This window comes from Pleurodeles waltl, chromosome 4_2, assembly GCF_031143425.1.
Source record: "Pleurodeles waltl isolate 20211129_DDA chromosome 4_2, aPleWal1.hap1.20221129, whole genome shotgun sequence".
Classification (NCBI taxonomy): domain Eukaryota; kingdom Metazoa; phylum Chordata; class Amphibia; order Caudata; family Salamandridae; genus Pleurodeles; species Pleurodeles waltl.
Window position 1 is genome coordinate 502,404,277 of NC_090443.1, and position 15,696 is coordinate 502,419,972.

Consider the following 15,696-nt stretch of genomic DNA (forward strand, 5'->3'; position numbering starts at 1 on the left):
GAAGAAGAGGAAAAAACCTCCCAGAAGATTCGCAGGGGATTCCTGGAACAAGAACAGAGGAACAGGAATCAAAGGAACTGACGAAACACAGAAATGGCGAAATCCAGAGCCAAAGGCTAGGAAATCAGGAGCGAGGACACTAACTGAAACAGAGAGTGTTGCAGCGCAAAGAGGAAAAGAAACACCACCCTTAAATACCATAAAACAGGAAGTGACCCACAGGAAGAAAAAGGACACCATCTTGAATAGGGAAAAGTAGATAGAATAGACTGGAGCAGAAACCATAGAGAATAGGGAAGGAGGAATGCTGGGAAGACAGAGGTAACCTGGGAAGGGGAAAAGACATAAAGGACAGAGGAAGAAAACAGACCCAAAAAGGAAGAAAGACAGAAAAAGAAGAAAAAGGAGCCCCAAACAGGTAAGAGGGGTCAGGAGACCCCAACAAGACGGAGGGAGAGAGCAGCGCGAGGCCCCAAGTAAGTCCTGGGGCCTCGCAGGGTGCAAGAAAGGCTCGGGGCGCGCCGCGTCTTAGAGACGCGAAGCGCGGCCCGAGCCGAACGCGCGGCTTGTGCCGAACGCTCGGCTCGCGCCGCGCGGTGCGGCGCGACAGAACCAGTGGGCTTCTCCGATCACTGCAGACACACGAGCTGTCACTGTGGACGTGGTCTTCACTGCTGGTGGAGTTCTGGATCCTGTCCCTCGTCTCCAATGTAACGACACTGTGGGCAGGTAAGGGCTTGGCAAACCTGGTGCACCACGCTCTAACAAACACAAAGGACGCTTGGTATACATTTTGCCATGTGTCACTGGCGGTTCCTGATGCACATTGCCCGACCACGCCTAGCGGGCACACCCCCATTTTTTATTTCACCCACGTGGTCATGAGGCACAAACTACATGACTACAGTGGGCATGGGGTATCCTACGGGTCCCCTCACTCGGCAGCCCAGAAGGTAGATTTAGTGCTCCAGTTACATCACAGGGTGTGACGCTATACAGGCCTCTGACAGAGATTCCTGACATTCCATTAGACTAAACCAAGGCTGCAAAGAGAGGAGGGGAACAGAGCAAGGTACCACAGGGGGGAAACCACACAAAGGAAGGAATGACCAAGTGAATGTGGGCAGTACTAAAACAGTTTTTAACATGCCAGTATTATACAGCAATCTACTACAGAAATACGGCACAGCTGCAATTAAAGGGCCCACAGGCAATACTGAGGTGTGTGCCTGGTCCTACATTTTCCAAGAAGAGATGGGGCTACAGTGGAATGATGTCATGGACTGAGAGGTTTACAGAGGATTTAGTTGAGTCTTGTGGACTGCCTTGTATGTCAAAGATGAGCATATTGGACAGTAAATGAACAGTGTAATAGTGTAAAATGTTTAATGTTGGAATTGTGATTACAAATGGTGGAAAACCACAACAAAAATAGTTTTAAAAAGCAAACAGGGCAATAAGAAGGATCGCCCGTGCCTGATTAATCGTTTAAGAATGACCCTGCAGAGTCCCCATCTTGGGTTTCGACCTGCCATTAATACCCTAGATCATGATTTGCTAGCTCAATTGACCCCACTGAGCAGCTCATGGAGTATCTCTCCAAAACTGCTATTGAAAATGGAATTTTTTGATATTTTTTCCCTCAGAGCACACATGAGAGATAGAAACACTTCTCAATTTCTGCTTGGAAAGTTGAAAGGTTTGCTTTCCTATTTCCCATCCCAGACAATGCTCTTCATATGGTATTTCCCCACACAAAAATCTGCAATGGTCACGGAGCCCTGTCTTTCCCTAGCAGTGCCCAGGAACCACCCATCCATCTTACGGTACACAATGGTGGCTCCATCGCCTGGGCCAGAATCTTGCTTAATCAATTGATTGGTCAGGGTGGAAATTTGAGGGGAGAATAGGTGGGAGAAAAATTAAAACAGAGAGAACATGCTGTAGTCTGTTGATCTACCAAGAATGATCACTGAATCTAGAAGAGATGCATGCTCCACCTTTTGTCATGAAGGCTATTAGCACACCACAATAGAGTTTACACAAATCAATCATGACCTGATGAGAGGAAGTGGCTTTTACTGCTAGAGCTGCCGGCATTGGAACTAGGGAACCAGGTTTGAGTGTGGGTATTGGCTCAATGTCCTCTGATTCTAGGCAAATCACTTAGGCCCTCATTACAACCCTGGCGGTCAAAGACCACCAGGGCTGTTTTGGAGGTTGCACCACCAACAGGCTGGCAGTGTAAACTCGTGTATTACGACCGCAGCGGAAGTGCCGCGGTCACACCGCCGGGACCGGCGGTTTTCCGCCACATTGGTCCTGGCAGAGGGCCTTAATCTCCCTATGCCCACTTAATCTTCCTAATTTCACTGGAAGAATAATAGTTACAGGAATGTTATAGTTAGGTACAGATTTTGATGCACAAAACCATAGAAATTAAACAGTTATAGTTATACTTATCTCAAGAAACTTTAGCTCGTGCCCTAAGGTAACTATAACCCATGCCCCTGCCATGCAGTTTTCTCATCAATAATTTTATTGCAAATGTTGCAGTTATATGATGAATGATCTCATATGAGATGCCATTACCCTATGTTAATCCAACCTCAGCCACTCATATGGCACCCAACCCTGCACCATGCAAGGCCTTTGGCCGTACATGGTGGGGGGGTTGGCCTTCAGACGTGCGTGGCAGGGGTTGGCCACAGGGCCTGACCTGTGGCCAGGCCCTGGAGCCAACCCACCACCCATAGACACCCAACCCCACACCATCCCTCAGGGCCCGGCCAATTACTGCAAGATGAGATGGCCACCCAGCCCACCTCCCCAGGCTGATTATGGCCCTGGAGACCCCATCCTCCAGGGTCTGGCCAATTAGTGCACGTGAAGGGGGGGCCACACGACCCCCTCCAAGGGCCGATTTCAACCCCAGGGACTCCATGCCCCAGCCACTTCATGCTGGCTTTCCAACTCCAGCAGGAGCCAGTATTGCTTCAGCACGCAAGGAGCAGCAAAAATGCTGCTCCCTGTGTGCAAGACCAATTTTTTTATTTGTTTGGAAACAGATGACAAGTCCTATCCCAGTTTTCCAGCTCCTGCCCACTAGGAACAGACTTACTGTTTGCTCTCACTTGTTGAGAGCTATCAGAGCTCCCGCCAAGCAAAAGCAAACATCTATGTCTCAAGAGTGGGAACCTCAGGACTTAGGCCATCATTACGAGTCTGGCAGTCTTGAGACAGCCAGACTCGCCATGGCGGTCTCACCGCTGAAGCCAAACCTCCACAACTCCGCCTGGCCCGCCGGTGCGGTTGCACTGCCGCGGCCAGCGGTGTCCTCCACCAATCTGGCGGCAGGCCTCATGCCGCCATCCGGATTACGAGGTTGCACACCGCCAGGTTTTCCGTGGCGGTCAACCCTCTCCCTCTCCGCCACCACCACACCAGCAGGAAACCACTGAGTCGTATTACAGCTCATAATACGGAGGGAGGAGTCATGCTGGTGTGGTGGTGCCGGCGAGGGAACAGCCTCTGCACCGCCGACCGCAAGAACGAATGATGGCTGCTCTCTGCCTCAAAAATGGTGGTGAGCAGCCACCACTCATAATATGGCAGTCTACTGACTGTCAGCACTGGCAGTCGAATGGCAGGTTCGGCTTTGGCGGTCAATTGTCTTGACTGCTAAAGTCGTAATAAGGACCTTAGGTTCTGGCCAGGGGGGTAGTGGTCCCCAGGGCCATTAATGGCTGCAGGAGTGGGCCTGTGAGGCTCTCCTCCTTTGTAATTGCATGGGCTAGCCACAAGGCGGGGGTTGTTCCTGGGGGGCCAAAAATGGCCTGGGAGTGGGGCTTCATGGGCCCACTCCTTATTCTCAAAATCAGCCATTGCCCTGGGAGGTGATGGTCAACGTGGGGGCTGGAAATGGGCAGGAGGGAGCCAAGCATCCCCTCTCCCTCTTGTAGTAATCCGCCCGGTCAGAGGGAGGTGGTGGTCCCCGGGGGCGAAAAGGGCTACGTATGTGATAGATAATGTAATTTGCAAGGCATGGCGAGGGCACAAGTTATAGTTACCTTATGGCACAAGTTATAGTTTCTTGAGGTAAGTATTATTATAACTGTTGAATTTCTATGGTTTTGTGCATGTAAAATCTGAATCTAACTATAACTTCCCTGTAACCTTTGAATTTTTTGTGAATATATACACGCACACACAGACACACCTCTTTCGATATTTTGCATTGATATTTTGTATTCAATTGTCCCAGCTCACACCTTTGGGTCTTACTGTTTTTCCTGAAGAAAAAGTCATGTAGTAGACATAAGACAGAGCTGTGATAAAATGTACTGTTTGAGGCCACCCGCAGTGGCTGAGCTTGTAGGAGGACACACAAAATTAGGAGAGCAGTCTGGGCCACCTCTTACCAGAGAGACTCAGCCAGTGTGAACTGGTGGTCAGGGATTTTGCAAATGGTGGGTGTCACAAACACTAATGAAAAATTTAAGATTGGTTCAAGGTCCTGCTCTTTGCAGCTGGTGAGGCTGAAAGGTAAGCAATATGTTCTGAGAAAGTGGATCCTTCCATCAGGCTTGTGATGGAGCTGTGATTCCATAGGAATAGTCATCAGTTTTGGGACACCAACATTTCAGGGGCTGGGAAGCAACTTAGGAAGTTGTTGAGGCAGAATCTGAATGTTTCTGATGTTCCTCACTCACGTGAATGGCCAATTCTGATCATCCAAAGCATTAGTTGTAGATTTCCTCTTCTTGTGGTGCCACAGTGGCAAGTCACGCTGGTACATCAGGCAGTACCAGCAGGATACTACTAATATTGTTGTCAGCTCAGTGAAAGTAATGACAGCTAATGTGATGGTTCCCAGTTTATCATCAATGAGGTGCAAACAGAAGTGCCCACCTTGAGAGGTCCATCTTCCATCTTTCCACCCCCCCCCCCGGGGAAATGTAGACTGCTGCCCTTCATAAGGGCAAGCCAGTCCTTGGAGACACAGCAGCAAGCAGCAGCAGCAAGGTACTTTGAACCTAATTCACAAAGGGTCTCCTTAGTCGAGGTGGAGGCCCTGCAGTTGCAGCGGGGTCCTGCACTCATGGTGGGACCTCCGCAATGGAAAACTGCTGCACAGAGGTCCTACCACAAGTGCAGGACCCCTGCAGTGAATGTGGGGCCTCCACTGTGACTGTGGAGGGCCTTTGTGATTTAGGCCCTTTGTTTTCACTCCAGTGCACCATCAGGAGAAGAATAAGACAATTGGCAGTCAGGGCTTAATATCCATTCTTTTCACCATACATAACTGCCAGCAAGAGTTTTCCTCAGAACTGGGCATTACAATCCAACTGAGGTTTAAGTAGTAGACCTGGGAACGATTCCAGGGTTGGACTGGGGCAGAAAATTAGGCCCAGGTACAAAAATAAAAGTGGAACCCATTAGCAAATGGCATAGCTATTTTAAAAATGACACTATTACTAAAATCAACAGTATAAACGTGCCCAACTGGCCCTAAAACCAGTCCACAACTGCTAAAAGACCAACCCAAACACTGATCTGTCAGACCAGACCATCAGGCACTGCCTGATTGCCCTACAGACCAGTCTGAGCCCATTCCCTTCTTCTTTCCATTAGATTGCACCGAGGTCCTGAATGCCACCTTCCTTCAGAGTAGGGTGTTTTACTCTGGTCTAAAACAATTGTGTGTGTCTAGTGGACCACCTGAACTCAAAGATTAATCTAGGGCAAGCTGCCAATCCTCTTCCCTGTCTGTGCATAGCTCCATTTGATGTTTGGAACTTTGTTGGCCTGGTTACTTATAGTAATCTTCATTACCCCGAGTCCAGGTCTCCCTGTCCCAGTTCTCACTTAGGGGATTATTTAAGGGCATCTAGCGCCACCGGAGTGCACTTTTCGTGACGCTCCAGTGGCACTATGCCCTGCACCGTATTTACAGGGTGGCATTAAGCCACTTTTGGTGGCTTAACGCCATCTTGTAAATACGGCCCCTTCACACGCAGCACTTTGCGTGGAGGGGGTGTGCAATGGGTGTTGTTGTGGGCTGCCATGGCAACTCCCATTGCATTTTGACGTTCCCTCAGATTTACGGGTTTTCGTAAACCTCAGACAGTGCCAAGATCTAACGCCACCCCAGAGGTGACGTTAGAATGGCACAACGAAGATAAATGCTTTAATTTCTCCTCATTTTTTGCTCTTTCTGTGTGTTGCATTTTGCAGCAAACATAGAAAGAGCAAATCACCATTTAAGATTGTTTTGGTGCAGGAAGGTTCCTGCACAAAAACAATCTCCCCCTCAACTCAGTCATCCTTGCACTATGGTGCAAGGAAGGCTGCGTTGGCGCACTGCAGCAAGTTTAGCGCTGGTGCAGGAGGAAACACAGGTGTGCACCATATTCTATTAAATACGGTGCATCCCTGTGTTGTGAAAGTGATGGTGCACAACGCTGCCAAATTTGCCTCAGTGCCGTGCACCGTCATTTTCCATTAAATCTGGCCCTAAGGGAGCAGTTCCTCTGCTCCACAGACACGTATTACCTAGCAAGGCAAATATGTACCCCCCAGTATGGCTGACATATTCTAGCATGCACAAAAGGAGGAACTTGGAATTATCAGTTTATGAGAATACGATGCAAAATAAAGGAAACTTTCTGAAAAAAAGGAAACAATACAAAAATGTGTGGGAGAGCACGGAAGACCAGGACTCTGAGTAATGAAGATAACCAGTAAGTAATTGTGCCATTACCTCCTCGTCTGTCTTCCTGTTTCAGTCCTCACAAAGTGAGCTAATAGTCAAGCAAAAAGTGGTTGGTGGCTAGAAAGAGAAAAAAAAGAAAAAGACACACATGACAAGATTCATGATGCATCACCATTGAATTAATAAATGCTCCATAAATAATTTATAAATTAAAGACCATGAACAGAAGACAAAACATGAAAACAAATTTAGTTGATGTTACACTGCTTAATTGAAGCCGGTAATGAGAAATAAAGGTGTTTGGAGAAGTCCTTCTCACAGCATTACATGTCTATAAGGGATGCTCCCTTGAACATTGCACAAGAGGAAGCAATACATCTTGTTGATCTGCCTCGGATAGTGGATGGAAAATTCACTCTAGCTGCCTCATAAGACTGCAAAATTGCCAATTTTATCCTTCTTGAAAGGGTGGACGTTGTGAATCAAAAACATCTACCAGAAAGGCCATATGTCACAGATGACGGGCCAGCCTTAACAAAGGAACTCATTCTGTCTCAATAAATAAAAATTGCCCTTAGAAAATCAAATGTATGGAGTCAATGTTTTTCAGGGATAGATGGATCAGGATAGACGATTGGAAGGACTCTGAGGATCATAATGACCCTGGCGGTCCTGTTCCACCACGCTGGCAGTGGCAGCCAGACCACCGATAATGTGACGGTGCAGGACCGCCAAATTTTGACAATGGATGTGAACTGGCTGTATTGCAGCCAGTTCACCACCTGTACCACCAGGGTGGTAGGACCACCTGGCCCAAGGTTGACCACCTTCGAACCGGCGGTACACCTAACACCGCCTGCGGTATTTTGTGCATCCTTACCGCAAGGGATTCCGTGGCAGCAGCCCCGCCACGGAATCCCTGGCGGTAACAATACTGGTGACAGGAATGCTCATTCCTGTTGCCACTGCAGGACTCCCCAACCCCCCCTCCATGTAGGACCCACCCCTGACCCCATCTGAAGCCCCCCAACCCCCCAAGAAGTGACACCCCCTTCCCCGATCCCCATTCCAAACCCCCTCACCCTCTCACCCCTGTACATCCACGCAGGAACACATCACACTTACATACATACATACATAAATACATGCACACATACACGCATGCACACACAGCCTTGATGCCCCCGCCCCCGAATACACACATTCACACATGCACACATACACTTGCATACACATGCACACAAACACACACACAACTCCCATCCCCTCCATTCACACAAACACACACCCCATTCACGCACACAACACTCAACACCTCCCCCTCCCCCTCCTCCTCCCCTGTCGATCAATCACCTTACCTGGTGGTCGTGGTGGTCGTCCGGGACGGAACGGGGTCCATGGCGCTTGCCCTGCTGCCAGCGCCCTGCCAACACAAAAACGCCACGTCTACTACTAAGTTGTAATAGGCGTGGCGGTGTTGTGTTGACATGGCAGTGCCAGCGGAGCAACCTCCACTGCACTGCCAACCACCAGTATGGCTGATGGGGGCTCTCCACCCAATTTATGGTGGAGAGCCGCCAGCAGTCATAATATGGCGGTGGTCGGATGACTGCCATCACTGGCGGTCATGTGGTTGGCAGGTCTTCGGCCGTCTACGTTGTAGACAGCCGAAGTCATAATGAGGGCCTATGTCTTCCTCACAGTGAAATTTTGATTGACTTTTGGGAGAAAAAGAGGACTTGGTCTTAGAATGATCTTACCCTTACAAAGTCGTTGGAACATAGGTGAGGCAATTACCGTGCCAGTTTAACTAATCCTATTGCCTTAGCACATGGCCACAAAGAATAACTCCTTGGCATTATGCAGTTTAAAGTCTGCCAAATTTAATGTCTCAAAAGGAGGATTCACTTGTGAACTGGGCACTAAGGGAAGGTTCCAGGAGGGAACTGAGCAATGAGAAACAGGCTTCTGAAGACAGACGCTCAAGAGACAAGAAGACAGTGGACTCTGATAGTAAAGACTGCTAACCCAAACATGAATTCATCCCACAAGGATTCAAGGCACTTATCTGGGTCACAAGTAATAGGTACAAAACCTCTAGATGCATGCCAGGCCTCAAATGTTTCCACTGATGACTATAAGACCGAAGTGTGGAAGGTTTCCTTGACAACTGAATACTTTCAGCAACCTTGATCGAGCAGCTCTGTATCACTAAAGTTAACCTTTGAGATGCCAATCTGTCAGCCTGATGCACTTCAGGGAGGCTGGCCTCAAAAGGGGAATTCTTAGTGGTGATGAATGAATGGGAAATTGCCAATGTGGGCTTCGCTCCAATTCCAGGAGGAAGAGAAACCATGGTCTCCTGGACTTCTCAGGAAGTACAAGGATCACCGCTGTATCTCTCTGTCTGTACAATTATCTCTCTATCCTTTTGAGCTCCCTGGGTATCAGACAAAAGGGAGGAAACCTATATAGAAGACCCTCAAATTCAACTATTCTCAAGGGCATTTGTTGCCCAATCCTTCTTTGATGGTACTAGACTACAAAAGTTTGGTAGCAAGGCATTGGCCTCTGTGGGAAAAAGATCCAACCATGGCAAATGAACTAGTCAACAATCTGCAAAGGTAAAGGCATAGCATCACTGAGAAGGGGGATGTCCTATTCAGGGAGGCTGAAGGCCCCATCTCTCTCCCCAGATGATAAACAATCAATGGAATCAATGTGTCAAACACCTGATACACCGGGTTCTAGTGATGGAGAAGATGGTGTATTAAGGTGCACAAATCAAGACACGTCCAGTGTAGACTTGCCAAGGATGAGGACATCTCTCTGTGATTCCTCGACCACAGCCTCGCTGAAGCCTGGGAGCCTAAAATACGGGAAGACAGATGGGTCATTAGATTGGCTTGTCTCTCATTCGTGAGGAAAACTATCCCAAGTCAGTCTGGAACGAAGCCCTGATGAATTTCAGAGACTGGGATAACTGAAGAATTCTTGTAGTTGAGTAGGAAGTTGAAATCTGTTAGTAGATTGCAGACTTGCTGAACGTGCTTCACCACCTTAGGAAAAGAAGCAGAAACAATTAGCCAGCAATCAAGGTAGGGATAGACTTGAATTCCCTGGAATGTAAAATACCTACCATGGGGACCACGAGCTTTGTAAAAACACTTGGTGGTGAGGAGAGAATGAAACAGAAGGACTCAAAATTGATAATGAGCCTCTCCCACCACAAAACAAACATACTATTGGTGTGCTTTCTTGTAGTTGAGTAGGAAGTCGAAATCTGTTAGTAGATTGCAGACTTGCTGAACGTGCTTCACCACCTTAGGAAAAGAAGCAGAAACAATTAGCCAGTCATCAAGGTAGGGATAGACTTGAATTCCCCTGGAATGTAAAATACCTTCCAAGGGGACCACGAGCTTTGTAAAAACACTTGGTGGTGAGGAAAGAATGAAACAGAAGGACTCTAAAATTTGTAATGCGCCTCTCCCACCACAAAACAAACATACTTTTGGCGTGCTTTGTGGATTGGGATAATGAGCTATACAACCAGCACATCCAGGAACGTTAATGCATCGCCCTGGCTGATCAGTTTAAGGATGTCTGAAGTGTGACTTTTCTGAATAGCTTTTGGGGAATATGCTGATTCACTCTTTTGTAGTCCAATACAGCCCAAAATTCCCCTGAAGCATTCTGCACCAGAAAAAAAGGAGCAAAATCCAAGGGATGTCTCCTGAGGTGGTACTGTGCCTGTAGAAATGAAGACAATCTACCACAGGATAGTCATGCTTTAGGAGAAGTGGGGTTACCTTTGTTTGGAGCTTGATACGAGGATGTCAGTAGTAGGGGGTTCCACAATGCCTTCCTTGAAAGGGCTGACCAGAACCCTGGGAAGAGTTCAGACCAAAGGCTGCCTGATAACCAGAACCCTTATACCTTGCAGCTGGATGAACTAGGGCAATCAATTTCTTATTTTGCACAGATCTCTTTATGATCTCATCTAATTGATGGCTGAAGATTTTATATCCCTCAAAAAGCAATTTCATTAGGATGGATTTCTGGACAGCATCCTCTTTCCAGATGGGCAACCAATGTATTGCTCAGAACTTCAATGAAGACACCTGCTGCAGAAGCCGAAGCAGATAAATTGTCAAAAGACACTTCCATTAAGAATCGAACATGTTGCTGTATTACAAATAAGAGTGAAGTGTCTGCTCCTTTATTCATGAGATCTGCCAAAGCCTTAAAGTCCTTCAGAAGCAACTGCACTATATAAGTAATGTAGGCATTTTCCCTGACTAAAAAGCTGACAGCTGCGTATGTTCTTTTTATGGACCCCTCTCCCTTTTTATCCACTTTATCTGACTGGAGAGCATTCTCAGAAACCAACGTGCCCTGGGAGGAGAGCCCAGCCATCAGGTTATCTACGTTTACAGAAGGTGGACATTTGTCAGAAAACCTTTCTAAAGGATAACGTTTAGAGAAGAATCTGTAAAAAGCAGTTTTATCAATGTCTTTCCACTTGTCAGAGAGCTTGGGGAGCAGCTATGCAAAAGGAGAGATTCTGAGTCTGGGCACTGATATTTAGAAAAAATAAAATCCTCCTCATCTCCCTATGCAACCAGTGTAGGGAAACCCAAATTCTCTCTCACATGACAAAACAGTTCAGTAAGCTCGGTTTCTTAGACAAAACAACTGCTTTTTTCCTCTCCATCAAAGTCAGGGTCATCACTGTGAGCTATCTCCTGCTGGACCCTAGGAAGCTTGACAGGAGAAGGGTTTACTTCCTCTCTAGCCCTGAAAGCAGCCTCAACCACCGCTCCAATCATTTGCTGAAGGGCAGCAAGAGAACCACATAGGTAGGATCCGGTTGCTCCTCTATTGTGGCAGCACAGCTGTGAGGATTTGGGTGTATTATATGGTATGGCTGTGAAGCCCTACTGTGCAGTACACTCGAAAATACCATCTTGGGTCTACTCAGGTACGTTTACTGAACCTTAAGCACAACCCTGAGTAGCTGTGGCTGCGAGCAGTAAGGCTTAGCACAGGAACAATGTGTAAAGCTTCAACAGCATCAAACAACACAATAAGAAAGTCACACAATATGAAAGAAACAAGACACTGATTTATAAAAAAAAAAGATTTTTATAAATTTTTAGAAAACGTAATCGTCAAAATCTACCAGACGGTTCCATAGATACAGATTTTAGAAGTAGTAAATACCTTTTGTATCACCCGCAAACAAGCATTGGGCAACAAAAAGTTTGGAAACTTTTGAAAAGTTTGTAAAAATGAGTTAGACAATTCCAGACTATGCTGGGTGACCAAGTCCGACAGGCCAGAGGTCTAGGGGACTAGAAAGGATACTCTGACAGTTACCTGGTCACCAGAGCATTTTTAGAGCAAAATTCAAACTTTACAGGATGACTGCCATAGACGACAGTGGAGTGGTCCTGATGCGGAGGGATGCAGGCTTCAAGATGCTCCTGATGCTGAGCGGTCAAAGAGGATGAAGTACAGTTGAGTCCTCGGTCCACAGGTGAGAGGGGGGACGACCCTGTCCAGGGATATTTGGGTCCCAAGAAGTCTTCTTTGCAGGGTTCCAAGGGCTGCTGATACAGACCTGGAGCTTTTGCAACACAGGGGTCACAGTGTAAATCTTTGGTGGAGGCTGGTGTACCTCTACGCAGCGAATCCAGTCACAGACAACACTCATGGTCCAGCAAACACAGGCGCACCTTTAGGCTATCTCCGCATTGTCCTTTGGAGTGCCTGGTGTCCAGAAGCAGCAAAACATCTGCAGCTACCAGAGGTGCGCCTTGGGCTCTTTCAGCTTTGATGTCCCCAGTGTTGTTCTGGGAGGCCAACTGTCCCTCGGAGTCTCTGCTTTGGGTGCTGGGGACAGGAACCAACTTTTCTTCAAGCCAGGTATGCAGAACAGGGGCCAAACTCCACTAACACAAAGTGCAGCAGGTGCGGTCGCTCCAGCGTCACAGCCTCTCTTTGAGCGCTTCCAACAGGTGCAAACTGGTCTTTCTCTTGTCCTTCTTCCAAGCCCAGCAAATACTGAGGTCTCAGGTACCTGGGGTGCCCATTATATCCCAGCAAAGAGCCCCTAGGGAACAACATGGTCAAAAGCCAATGGGCTAGTTGGTTCACTCCTGTCTGGTGACACAGTTCTGATGATGTGTGACATCCTGCTATCCCAGAGCGCACCATTCTTGCCACAAACAACATGGCAGATTTCGTTCTTGACCGTAAGGACCTTGGCAGACCACCCCTAGAGATGTGGCTACCATGGGGCGACATGCCCCTGGAAAATCAATATGTGAACTGGTTTTCCTTCCTCTGTCCCTGGCTATACTCTGCGGGAAACAAAAGGCATCCTGCCCGAGAGTAGTATCACAGTGGCTCTTCAAAGACAGCTTCAACATTGAAGCTCACCTTTTAGGCTAACACCCCAGGCAGCCATACTGTGGGAGGAGGTCACACCTTCCAGTACGGCAACAGCCTTTGTTGTTTGCATGTCTCCCCAAGTGTGCAGAAAGCTGCCTGTGTGTCAGTGCCCTTGTGAAGTCACTGGACTAGCTGGGGCACAGAGTGGCAACTGCCTACAAGTTGTTTATCTTTAATAGTGACATTAATTTCGACTTGATCATCAAGTCACAGTTAATGCACCAAGTGATTTGATAGCTTACAAGACCCATTTTAGTAGCCCCAGTCAAAACTTAGCTGGGTTGGGATGTCAACCGGTAACTTTGTATAGCCAATAGGGCTACCAACCCACAGCAACACAACAATTTGGAAGTGTTGCTGCTAAGATATTTCATAAAACATATCTCTTACTTAACAAAATACAGGTCTTTGCCATAAAGCTCCATAAACCTTCCTTAGCGGAGACATATATAATGTTAAGGGAAAAAGTGGTTTTGCTGTAGGCTTGAATGGCAAAGTCGAAATGCCAATGGAAGCACTGTCCTTTCAGTCTGCTGTGGCAGGCTAGGGGTCATTTTGTATCGTGTCACATGAAGGGTGGCATAAACAGTGCTGCAGTTCTGAGTGGAGAGTATGTCTAACATGCCCTAGGTACTCTGGGTACCATATAATAGTGACTTATAAGTAACTCAAGCCTTGCCAATTGAGTGCATCCGATTGAACATCCAATTTGTATAGGGTTAGAACACTGACAGTGAGGTCTGGTTAGCAGGCTCAGTGCACTCTCAAAGTTGAAAACCAGCAGCTAATATTCCAAATTGTGGCAAAAATTGGAGGGAAACCTGCAAAAAGCATGTTTCCATACAACAGCAAACAGGAAACACGCTGCCCAGGTCACTGGTCCTTCTTAATTTTACTTAGCTTCTAAATAAAGTCACCAGGCTACCAAAATATCGCAGGAACTGCCACTTTTAAAACAAACACAGTTCCAAGAGTTGCGCTACCAGGGCATGAAGGTAAACAAAGAAAATAAAATTTTTGTTCTTGCAAAGAAGAGACACAATATCTCCAGCATCACAAGGGACATAGAGCGCTCAGTGCTCAGGCGCGAAGTAGACTGTGGTTTATGCTTAATTAGCAGGGTGGATGGCAAACCTAAAAAGAGACTGCTATAGCAAGTCTCAAATGAAGAAACATCGAGATTAAAGAACAATAACATAACAGTAAATAGTACTTAGCTGAGGACTTGCTAGGTAACTGCTTTGTTTTGCAGAAAAGAACAAACAGGAATTGATAATTCCAAATTCCTCCTTTTAGTGCATGCTGGGATATGGTGGCCATCTTTTGTAACTTGTTTTGATTTGATATGATATGTAAAATGTTTCTGAAAAGCAGAGAATTGCTCTCTTTGTGAGGACTGGTATAGGAAGATGGACCAGGAGCTAATGGATAGTCCAGAAAACCATAGCCTCTCCTGGAGCTTCTACAGTACCTTGGTTGGGGGAAAGAAATCCAGACTTCATGGAAGAAGGAGCAGTCCCAGTTCTTCTGGCCTGCTCAAAGCCAGTGTTATGATAATAGTTCAGTTATTGGAGAGAGGTGCAGTCCGTAGCACCCATAGGTAAAGTAGTCTATTTAAGGATCCTTCGTTCCACTTCTTACCGGTCACTTTTACATAAATTAATCCCTTCTGTTAAAATGCATGCAGAACATAGATTTTGCCAAGCAAAAAATAAACGCATTATTGTATAATGATATTGATGTAATTACTGGTCCTTCTGTAAGCAGAAGTATTTCTACCAAAGCTGCAAATTATTTGAGAAATAATATTCGTGTGATGGGAAGGACAATAATGCCTGGCCTAAGCCACGAATCACATGCTTTCGGCATTAAAGATATCTGCTGATATTAAATTCATATTTTTCTAAACAGTCTAAAATCCCGTTTTTTTACCGCGAAAGCAGAAAGCGAAAAGCATGCAGCTTTTCACTGGAAACCTGTGAACAATGCTATGAGTTTCTTGGCTCTTTGGAAACCCCCTCCCTTTAAGTGACATTTAAATAAGATTATGAGAGTTTAAAGGAACTGAGATACATTTTTCTTTCTGTTCTAGGTGAGAACTGGATTTAACATTTCCGCATTATTTTTTTTATATAATTATCATTATTTATGTTTTAACATTATTATTTCAAAAAATTATATTTGTATGGCATCGGACTAGTCAAACAAATGAACAAATAGGTTATTCGCAAATTAAATCATGATATTGCTGTAAATCACTGGCCGCCACTGTTTTTTAAGTGGATCAGAGACTTTAATAAATGGTATTTATACGATGTGGATGAAGTGATGGCTACCTCGACTACACTATATGCTAGGTGCTTTAGAAATTCAAGATGGCTGCTAATATCAAGCGAATACTTACGTAACCAGTCTGAATTACATTGGGGATCACTTAGAGTTTTGCTCAAAAGTCACCATCAGAAGTACATCCTCAACCACAAAGGTAACTACTGGTCCTTCAATTTTGCCTGTGCTAGAACTTT

The 15,696-nt window shown here is 46.3% G+C and overlaps 1 long non-coding RNA gene across 1 annotated transcript in view; it reads right to left on the minus strand.

The window, feature by feature from the left end:
* Positions 1-15,696, minus strand: part of LOC138294168 (uncharacterized) — a 354,474-nt gene that overhangs the window by 86,296 nt on the left and 252,482 nt on the right. The window contains exon 2 of the long non-coding RNA XR_011203237.1: positions 6,764-6,832. This is a non-coding gene — a long non-coding RNA (uncharacterized lncRNA). The remainder of the gene's footprint in view (positions 1-6,763; positions 6,833-15,696) is intronic.